General features: G+C 39.0%; 1 protein-coding gene across 19 annotated transcripts in view; it reads right to left on the reverse strand.

The window, feature by feature from the left end:
- The window catches only part of Cac (calcium voltage-gated channel subunit cacophony), a 192,370-nt gene extending 182,193 nt beyond the window's left edge, over window positions 1–10,177 (reverse strand). For 14 of the 19 annotated variants that reach the window (XR_013009585.1, XR_013009586.1, XM_076430335.1 and 11 more), the window contains exon 1: window positions 9,830–10,176. The gene's annotated coding sequence lies outside the window, so the exon portion shown is untranslated. Of the gene's footprint in view, window positions 1–9,829 lie in introns of all 19 variants that reach the window. The other 5 variants (XM_076430215.1, XM_076430363.1, XM_076430224.1 and 2 more) reach the window with 2 other exon arrangements.
- Window positions 10,178–10,430: the final 253 nt, after the last annotated feature.

The raw sequence follows: 10,430 nt of genomic DNA on the forward strand, positions 1-10,430 counted from the left end.
TACTGTTCACTTTCAACCCTTCCTTCGATTCTTCGTTTGCCTACCATCAGGAAAAACAGAAAACAATTTTCCAACGCAACCATAACGTGCCACACTGAAAATCGCATTTCCTTCTAATCGTATGGTTGCGTTGTACGGGAACGCTGCAATCATAACGCCCCATTAGACCATATGGAGCATTATCTTCGTTGCTTCCTTTCTTCGCCACGTTCATTTGCTAATTAATTTGTCCATCTATTTCTCGCTGCGTAACGCCGCGGTTTGCTTTGTTCTTGGCTCATTGTTCTTTAAGCCTCTCTGCTTACTCACGCGACACTCTTAGTACTCCTGGATTGTGCCCGAAATTTTCCTGAGGGTGAATCGTGCGTTTTAAGTTGCTTCATCGCCGCGTTGGATAAGAAAGTTGTCAGTCGTATTGAGAAACACGGTGATGATCTTCGGAATCGGTTCGAAAAGATCGATAGAGAACCCTCGGTTGTTTGTCGTTGGCTCTTGATCCCCTCCCATGTTTGCCGGATTTAATTTACCCCACGCTGGTGGATTAGAATAATCGCGTAGAGACCCATTCAGTGCGACGATATCGACGCGTGGAAAGATCGCTCCGTATCACTGAGAAAAATCGCCCGAATTGATCTATCGAAAATTCGGTGACAGGTAAAATGACAAGCGACAGATTTCGATGAAAATCGCAATTCAAGTGTAATTACCAATCAAATTGCAGCATCCTTGAAACACGCGCTGTTTCGCCGGTATGCAAATCGTTTTATTTCTTCGTAATTTATTCAAATGTATTCGGTGTGCAATCATTAATAGACCGCGGGTTTTATGCAACTGCGACGGAAATTAGCGTGGAAAATATAATACAGCGCTGAAGAATTTCCGTTGATTTATTCAAATTGATAGAGACAGAAACAATTTTTTCTATGACAACTGCTGTTTGCGACAATTCTGATCTTGAAAATGGATGGAAGAACAATTTCTGTTTTGTTGGAAAGCTGGAAACACGAGATAGATTCGCGAACGATCGGAGGTCCTTGACTCGTCCCCGAGACGATTTTATTCCGCGAATACGCGCGATGCATTCCGGAAACACGTGATATCACGGGGTTGATGACAATGCGAGCTGCAGCCTTATATGTGCCGAATGTGGTTGTACAGATTCGTGGCTACGGTGAGGACACGATTTCTGTGCAACGGGTGGCTCGCGATTCCTGCGCGAAAGCTGCATAGCTGTGCAATCAATAAGTCGCAGAGAATTTTATTTATTTGACAATACGTCACAGAACTTTCTTCATCAATTCTTCTGCTCTTCAATCGCTGTCCGAAATAATCTCTTTTGTATATTTTGAAATAAGCTCTTTCGTAGTTTTATTAAATTGTGCATACCTTGATAATATCAAATTCTTTTGATCTTTCTACTACATCAAATTGCACACTTTTAAATAAATGCACAAAATCCACAGAGCAAATATAAGAGAACGTGAATCTTTTAATGAGAACTGTAAAATTGTAATTTTAATTTTCAGTTTATCATTATTATTTGTTTAGAATGATTACGAATTGAAAATAATCTCTTTTGTATATTTTGAAATATGCTCTTTCGTAGTTTTATTAAATTGTGCATACCTTGATAATATCAAATTCTTTTGATCTTTCTACTACATCAAATTGCACACTTTTAAATAAATGCACAAAATCCACAGAGCAAAAATAAGAGAACGTGAATCTTTTTATTAGAACTGTAAAATTGTAATTTTAATTTTCAGTTTATCATTATTATTTGTTTAGAATGATTACGAATTGAAAATAATCTCTTTTGTATATTTTGAAATATGCTCTTTCGTAGTTTTATTAAATTATGCATACCTTGATAATATCAAATTTTTTTTATCTTTCTACTACATCAAATTGCACACTTTTAAATAAATGCACAAAATCCACAGACCAAAAATAAGAGAACGTGAATCTTTTTATTAGAACTGTAAAATTGTAATTTTAATTTTCAGTTTATCATTATTATTTGTTTAGAATGATTACGAATTGATAACATTTTATCAACCTTTAATAACATCGAGAATTTCAACTTTCATCGTTTTATCAAGAAAAAATTCACTTCGCCGATGCGTGCGCGCTTATCAGTAAATCAAGTACCCATTTAAAAATATTGTATATCCTCGCCATTGATATGGAAAGGTACGAGAGAGGCTTGCTGTAACGTTGAAAGAGCAGCGACATAATTTATTCGATCCCGGCACTCTGTACTCTTCGTGTCGGCGCGTGCACCGTTCGTGCTAACCCGCCCTCTGATCCAATCAAACGCCAACACAACAGCGAGGATCGCGCTCTTCTATTATAATGCTAGAGAAGGAGCCGTGGACGTTGCGAAACATCGGCGGACTATGAGAAAGAGGGCGAAACAAAGAGATTAGGTTTGCGATCGACGCGACACGATCGCGAGGCGATCAACGTCGCCGAAGACGATACCGAAACACCACAGGGTAGAAACGAATCCTCAAGAGACCACAGAACTTGCTACACAATTTAAAAGAGTGTACAAATTTATACAGTAATTTAAAAATGTCAAGAATTAATGTCAATATGTATTGTGTTCAATTCATTAGAATCATTAAAGGAGGAAGTATGGCTGTTCCTGTTAAGGTCGTTAATCTCGTTGATCAATTACGTTGATCTCAAATAAATGTAAGATAAATTTTGGAAAAAGTGAGACAAATTTCTGTGATACATTTTCACCATTGATTCCTTTAGCTAAATTACTTCACTTTACTGGAACATTTGCAGGTAGCATAATGTCGAAAAATAATTAGTTACACGGATACAAACGGGGAACGGAAACAGAAATTTAAGGATATTCTTGACACGTCAAACGCTTTCCATTTGGTTTCCATTGAAATTTAAATGGCAAAACACGCCTGTGCACAAGCAAAGGACTTGCCGACCTCATTTCCGTTTAATCTGTTTCAGTCGAATCCATTAAGAGAACATATTTTTTATATTGTCATATTATTTTGTGGTAGCGTCAGGGACTGACATATCGTTGAACGTGCTAAAGAATACTGAACGTGGCCTGAAGAAGTTCTTTGGAGGACACGAGGGCTCGATTTCGATTTCGTTCGCGACCCAGACCTCCCTCCGGTTGTTATCGGCCATCTAAATAGCCTCGGAGGAAGGAGAAAGGAGAAAGAAGCAGTGAAAAATTGGGACGGGCATTCGCGTAGACTGATCTTTATTTAGAACTGGATTCGCACACGCTTCATCGGGGTCGTTTCAACTATCAGCCACAGATCTACGTGTTAGCGGACGAACACCTCGCACCGCCGGATGTCCAGGTGGAATTACGTGTGCATGCTTAAGGGTTGTACGGTTCTCGACGAGGGACCCACAAGGTAGATTCTAATCGAGAGCGAAAACCATCGAGTTACCGCGAGAGCACGCGTTCTACTCGAACAGAGTTGCTGCTCGAATTATTAGGCTGACAGCCGCCGCGCCGCCATGCGAAAAATGTATTCTCCAAGTTTCAAAGATGAAATCGAATATAATGGTTTGGTGAGTTTTATGAACTTACTATAACAACGATGACAAAATCAATATACAAAATGACAGGCGTCTTTTTTTTATTGCGACGTCATTACAATTGATTGAGAAACTAGAACACAACGTACATCATTGTATACAGGTTAGATTCTTAACTTTTAACAATGATTAACTAATGAGAAGATCAATATATGAAATGACGGGCGTTTTTTCGTTGCAACGTCATTGTAACAATTGATCGTGAAACTAGAACACAACGTACCTAATTATACACGGTTAGATTCTTAACTTTTCGATTTCCATTTCATTCAATCATTACTTTGATATTTGATTACCTTCATTACATACCTCAACGAGAAGAGTTCCCTCGGTCGTTGTGCTGGAAAGGTCGTTCCGTACTCGCAGCACGTTAGCAATGTTTAAATTCTTTTGACAACTCTTGGGAAGAACATTTTGGATAAATTCGTAATTAACGTTAAAAGTATCGCTCGCAAACGGAGCACTGCATGACAATTAATTTTAACATTTTGTGCATTTAATTAATTGCCGAGCTATTCGCAATGTTCACAGTCGACCGGCTTCATTGAATTCTCTTTTCTGAAATACTAATTGCGAAAAGAAAATCGTAAAGCCCAGTTCATAATTTGTCAGCTTGAACCGGGAATGTTGAACAATTTTTGTAAAGAACAGAAAAATTCTATTATTCCACAACTTACTCCTTGTGTTCGATAAACTCGCGATATTAAAACGACTCAAAGGAAACACTGGAAGACAGTTCATTTAGCATTCCGTATAATCAATTATAAAATCATTTGCAATTTACACAGTCGACCGGCTTCGTCCAATTCTCTCTGAAATTCCTATTACCAAAGAGAAATCGAAAAAGCCAGTTGACAATTTTTTGTCATCATCAATATCGAACAATTTTTGTAAAGAATAATAAATTATTATATATTAAAAATTGTATTATTCCGCAGCGTGCTTCTTTTAATGGGCAAACTCATGAATGAAACACTGGAAAGCATGACAGCTCACTTAGCATTCCATACAATCAATTATAAAACCATTTTCACAGTCGATCGACTTCGTTCAATTTCCTCTGAAACTCGTATTACGAAAAAGAAAGTTGAAAAAAAACCGAGTTCACAATTTTTCATCGACCACTAGTGAACCGGGAATGTATGATATATCCCACGAAGTATAGTAAATCTCGCGCAAGAAAAATCGTGTTATTCCGCAGCTTGGTTCCCGGCGGACAGAGTCGTGATAAAAATGAAAGAAAGAAAGAATTAACCGGCTGAATCGGCCCCGGATACGTTTTGAAGAACACGCGACGCAAAAAGGCGGGGACGGAACACTGTTTCTTCCCGTGTCGGTTCATTTTTCTCTGTCGTTTTTTTTCTTTTCCACCGGCTACGGTCGCCGATTAAACGCAGTGCCAGAGATCTCGGTTCGGTATTATAAGTAAATCCGTGATAAAGCCGGTGAGGCACGATAAAACGACAAGCACTGCTAAGCGTGGGCGGGTAGACGAACGATGGTGGAAGAAAGTGACGAAGTCGTCACGAAGTCGTTAGTCACTTTATGAGCGGCTTAATTCGGCTTTTCTACCGTACCAGCCATCGTACGAGCTGCCAACTCGCTGCCAGAAATCCGTGGAAATCTTTGTCCAACATAGTTCTACGTCGGTGAGCATTTACAGCAGCGATACATTAATAGTAACTGCCGTTAACCGTTAAATAAAGTGAATGGCCTCAGGCATCGTCTAAATGGTTGTGAAACAAGTCGGTAGTACGAGTATTCATTGGATAATTCATTGACAGAACTTTTTGATTTTTAATTATTTTTCTATAACAATTTTACACACATGCGCGTTACATTTTTCTGAATAAAATGAGTACCGACATGATATTATTCAGAGAATATTTATTATACTTGTTTCATTCGCGATATTTACGGGTTTCGTGTTGTTTCGTGTTTTAATGAGCAAAATACCACGAATGTGCTGGTAAAAGTTTCGTAAAGAATGAATCACAACATAAAGAATGAAAAAGAATCAAGAATTTCCAGCGATTTCCCAAGAATATTTTAACGAATCTAATGCTACTTCCGCTGAAAGAATTACGACGAGCCTCGTGGAATTGATTCGCAGAAATGCAATGCCTTCGGAAACGAGAACTTTGAACCGGTCACGGACTACGATTAACATTCTAAAAGAATAACAGACCGACACGTTTCCCGTAGAACGTTCAACGATCGTAAAGTCCGACTCGATTTCGCGAAACGAGCTTTCGGCTCGGGAAACAACCCTCTCGCGTGCCTCGCAACCGGTTGTTGCTCGCTTTCCCAGATACTCCGACCACTTCCTACTCCATTTTGCAATGGTCACTCTCTTTTTATCTGCTCTTCTCGGTTTTTCGCCTTTCCGTTTCTGCGATAAATTTGCGACTTGCGTGGCTACGAGACGAACAGGCGAGACGTTGCATGACCGACAGAGAATCGCTTTTGACTAATTTTCTCCGTGAAAAACATTTACAGACCATTTCTTTCGATTTCCGTCTCGTTTTCCTGTACTTATCGAAATTGTAGAATTGACACCTACAATTTTTGCAAACAAATTCCCCGATTTTTATTTCCGTTTCGAACGGATAAAAGCAGAGAAAAAGAGACCAAGATCAAGACAAAGAGAATAATCGACAGGAAAGAAATTAGAAGACGCAACGATCGAAGAAATGGAGCGGTGGAAAAAAGCGGAATTAAAAGCGAACGCAACGATGCAACGAAAATTCGTAAATTGCGAACGAACGGTGTTGAAAAAAAAAATATTTAACAAACCCGACCTGGTTTCCGGGGAGCAGCTTATTTTTGCGCGGTCGCGCGGCAGCGCGCTTACAATCTATCCGATTGCAAATAATCGGAGAATTATGGTCTTTTTTTACCCGAAACCAGGTCCTTTTACCGGGACGCATAAAAAAACGAAGAAATAATGATTTCAACAAATATTTTGTTCGAATGACGGATACGTTGATATCGAACGAGGAGGATCAAAAGCGATGTGAAACTGACGGGGAGAATTTGAGTTTTATAAAAATATCCGGTAATTTTATACAGAAAAGTACTGCCCACTCCGATTTTGATAAAATTTAAATATGTTATAGATATTGACATTTTGAACAACTTTTTCCTTTTCCAATATAGAGGGGTCGCTTTTAGTTTTCGAGATATTTGCAAAAAACTATCGCGAATACTGTATTGAATTTTTCGTATTCCTGCACGCTCCGCTGCAACGTAAACCTGTTTCGGTGAGGCGTTTGTTTACATTTTGACTCTGTAGAGATGAGGTAGAAAACGGGAGGGTGGAAAGAGCCGACCTGACACCACACACACACACCCAGTGCTTAACACGCACCCAGTGTTTCTAAAAAGAAGGTTTCCGTCAAGAAATTAACATTTGCGCAAATTTTCAATATCATATTTGTAATCAGCACGTGAAAATACGTAAGAATCTAGAGTATAATTTAGAAATAGTGGGTGCGTGTTAAGCACTAGGTGGGTGTGTGTGGTGTCAGGCTGGCCCTTTCCGCCCCCCCCCTGTTTTCTCTCTTATCTCTACAGCGTCAAAATGCAAACAAACGTCGCACCGAAACAGACTTACGTTGCAGCGCAGCGTGTAGGAATACGAAAAATTCAATACAGTATTCGCGATAGTTTTTTGCAAATATCTCGAAAACTAAAAGCGACCCCCCTATATTGGAAGAGGAAAAAGCTGTTCAGAATGTGTTGCTGCATAACATATTTAAATTTCATAAAAATCGGAGTGGGCAGTACTTTTCTGTATAATTACCAAAGATCCGCAATCATCGCTCTTCAACAACCGGATATATGCACGTCGACGGAGGAATCCATTTGATAATTAACCCAGATTTAAATCTCGCCGAACGATTGCGTGAATCGCGTGCGCCACTGACAACGTGTTAATTGACTGGCAACAGGGAGGTGCGCACACCTGTAAAGGTGCGTCCGCGGATTAATAGGAAGCGGGTTCTGGTGTACACGGAAAAGTCGCGAGAGCGAGCTCGTCGTTCTCGGAAATCAATTCGGGCCTGATTACAGAGGTCGACGGCCAGGTAACCCCGGGGTTAAAAAAATATTCAGCCTGCACCTCGATATTGTGAGCCACCGGTCACGTGTTCGAGAAACCCGGTTCTATATCGAGGGTAGTTTCATTAGCGAGTGTCGCTTTCGACCTGCAATATTTGAAAAGTGTAAAAATATACTTGGCTACTTTCTAAAACAAAAATGTTCCCCGAACCATCCGATACATACGATCTATATAGATCATGTTGAAAATTAGTCAAGTGTGAAATTCCAGACAAAGAAATTCTAAATTATTGCGACAGTGTGAAAAATCAAGGGTTAAGTAGCCATTTTATAATCTGACAACTTGTGGCAGTCGATAACAGCCTCGACATGCTATTACCATCTGGTTACCCATTAATTATGTAAATAACATACGCATAGTACTATAATCATTACTGACAGGAAATTATTTTGATTTTCAATCAATTACCCATTATTATTGGTGCGTGTAAACTTATCAAGGTTCTCGCCAAGCTGGAATTACTTTGCCTCGATGTTTTAATACGGCGCTTTCTTAATTGCAATTACCAGTAATGAATTCCGCGAGATTGTATGCATTAAATTTTTCACTATATTATTATTTCAATACGCGATCGTTAAGTGTTTTTTGTTATAACTTCTTAACTAAATCCATCTTCCTAGACGCGTCTACAAGTAGTATTGCATTCAACAATTTAATTACTAAAGTACCTTGAATGCTTCGAATGCATTAAATAATTAAAAGTTACAAAATAATGTGCAGTCCGTTATCTGCTTCGTTTGTATGCGTTTACTAAATGTTTTACATTTTGCAATTTAATTATTTTCATATTCTACATGCATCGAATGCCTTAAATAATTAAAAGTTACGATACAGACTACGTTCTTCTATCTGCTCTTCTATCTACCTCACCCGCATGCATCTACTATTAATATTACATTTAATAATCACTAGTTAACATCCCATTTAATAACTACACACAATTTCTTTTATGTTTGTGTATGTATATGCAATGTATGAAGTTTTACAAGACACCAATGTATTATGTAGTTTGAGAAACGGCTTACAAATCCAACAAATTTGATAAAAATGCGATATGTAACTCGTAATTTCGTTTTCATTTCGTTAATATAAAACATACAGTTTTTGTCTGTGTGACTTGTGCGAAGAACAGTTATGCTCTTCATCAAACAGAAGCGATCGCGAAAATCACGAATCACTGTTTAAAATCACCGCGTTTGGGAACGAACGTGATCGAATGACAAGTGATCCAAAAGTAGCGTTGCATACAGGGTGTCCCAGCATCGGTAGTATACCCGTGGACGGGGTGATTCTACATGAAAAAAACAAATCGGAAATGAAGAAAAAAATGTTTTCATTTGAGACTTCGTTTTCGAGAAAATCAGTTTCGAATATTCAGCGAGTACGTGTACACTTAACTATGGTTTAGATGGATAGTATTTGAAGAATTGAAGGTACAGAATACATTAGAATACGTTCATACAAAAATTCGGAGAATACAGTTGTGTTATGCAGCATAATGGACAGCATTTCCAACCATTTTTGCATTAATAAAGTAAGCTAGTAACTAAATTACACGTCTTATTTTCATTTAAATCCACTCTAAATTTATAGGTAGAAGTGAGTAATACAGCACATAATGCTGATACTATGATAATATATCAGTAAAATTTATACAAGATAAAAATATTTTACCTGAATTATAACAAACTGGAGTGAAATAGAAATTTATTTTCTTTGTCATCATGGATAAAAGGTTGAAAATAATATGACAGAATTTTTAAATTCTTCTAATGTTTTCACCGTTTTAATTTCACCTACTCATTTTTGTTATAAACGCATAAAGATCCGCTGTCTACTAATGATATTAGTACTGCTTATAAGTGACATTGACTTCTATCGAGATCCATCCATCTAAATCTAAACCATAGTTAAGTGTGCTCGCTGAATATTCGAAACTGATTTTGTCGAAAACGAAGCCCAAATGAAAAATTTTTCTTCTCCATTTTCGATTTGTTTTTTCATGTAGAATCACCCCCCGTTCACGTTTGTACTACCGATGCTGGAATACCCGGTATAAATAAAGTTGTAGTTCGAAGAATGAACTTTCAAAGAACGAACTTTCGAGGAACTCACCTTCCAGCACCTGTGGCAACACGGTTGACGCCGTAGGGACGTGGAAGCGGAATCTATCCGTCAGCTGGCCATCATAGTAACCGGTGCTCGACGACGTACCACCACTGCTAATAATTCACTGTCACAGAACGTGTCACTATAACACCGCGATATGTCATCGCGTCGCGCTGCCTGAAAAGCCCGCGATGGGACAACACGATCGCGATCGCGTCCGCCGACTGGCAAACACGGAAAAGGAAATGTGGCCCCGGTACCGGAACCGGAACCAGAACCGCCGGACGAAACGAAAAACGAAACAACACTATCAACTCTACGCAGCTACGTTCAGCCCTCGACGGTCGCTACACTAACTGCCGCTCCTTCGCTTGAATTTCGACTACCCCAGCCGCCGCGTACGCCCCGACCAATCAACGTCCAGCATCGTCATCCCCCTCCACGCGCTCCCAACCGTCGCGAATCGCGCGTGAACCGCGGTCCCGCCACTTTTCTCCATCCCCTATTGCTTCCTCTCTCTCTCTCTGTCCAAGTATTTATTATTTATTATATATACTATAATAAAGTTTATTATAATTTATTATAGCCATCAAAGTATCATTTCTTA

This window comes from Lasioglossum baleicum, chromosome 1 (assembly GCF_051020765.1).
Source record: "Lasioglossum baleicum chromosome 1, iyLasBale1, whole genome shotgun sequence".
In the NCBI taxonomy this organism is placed as follows: domain Eukaryota; kingdom Metazoa; phylum Arthropoda; class Insecta; order Hymenoptera; family Halictidae; genus Lasioglossum; species Lasioglossum baleicum.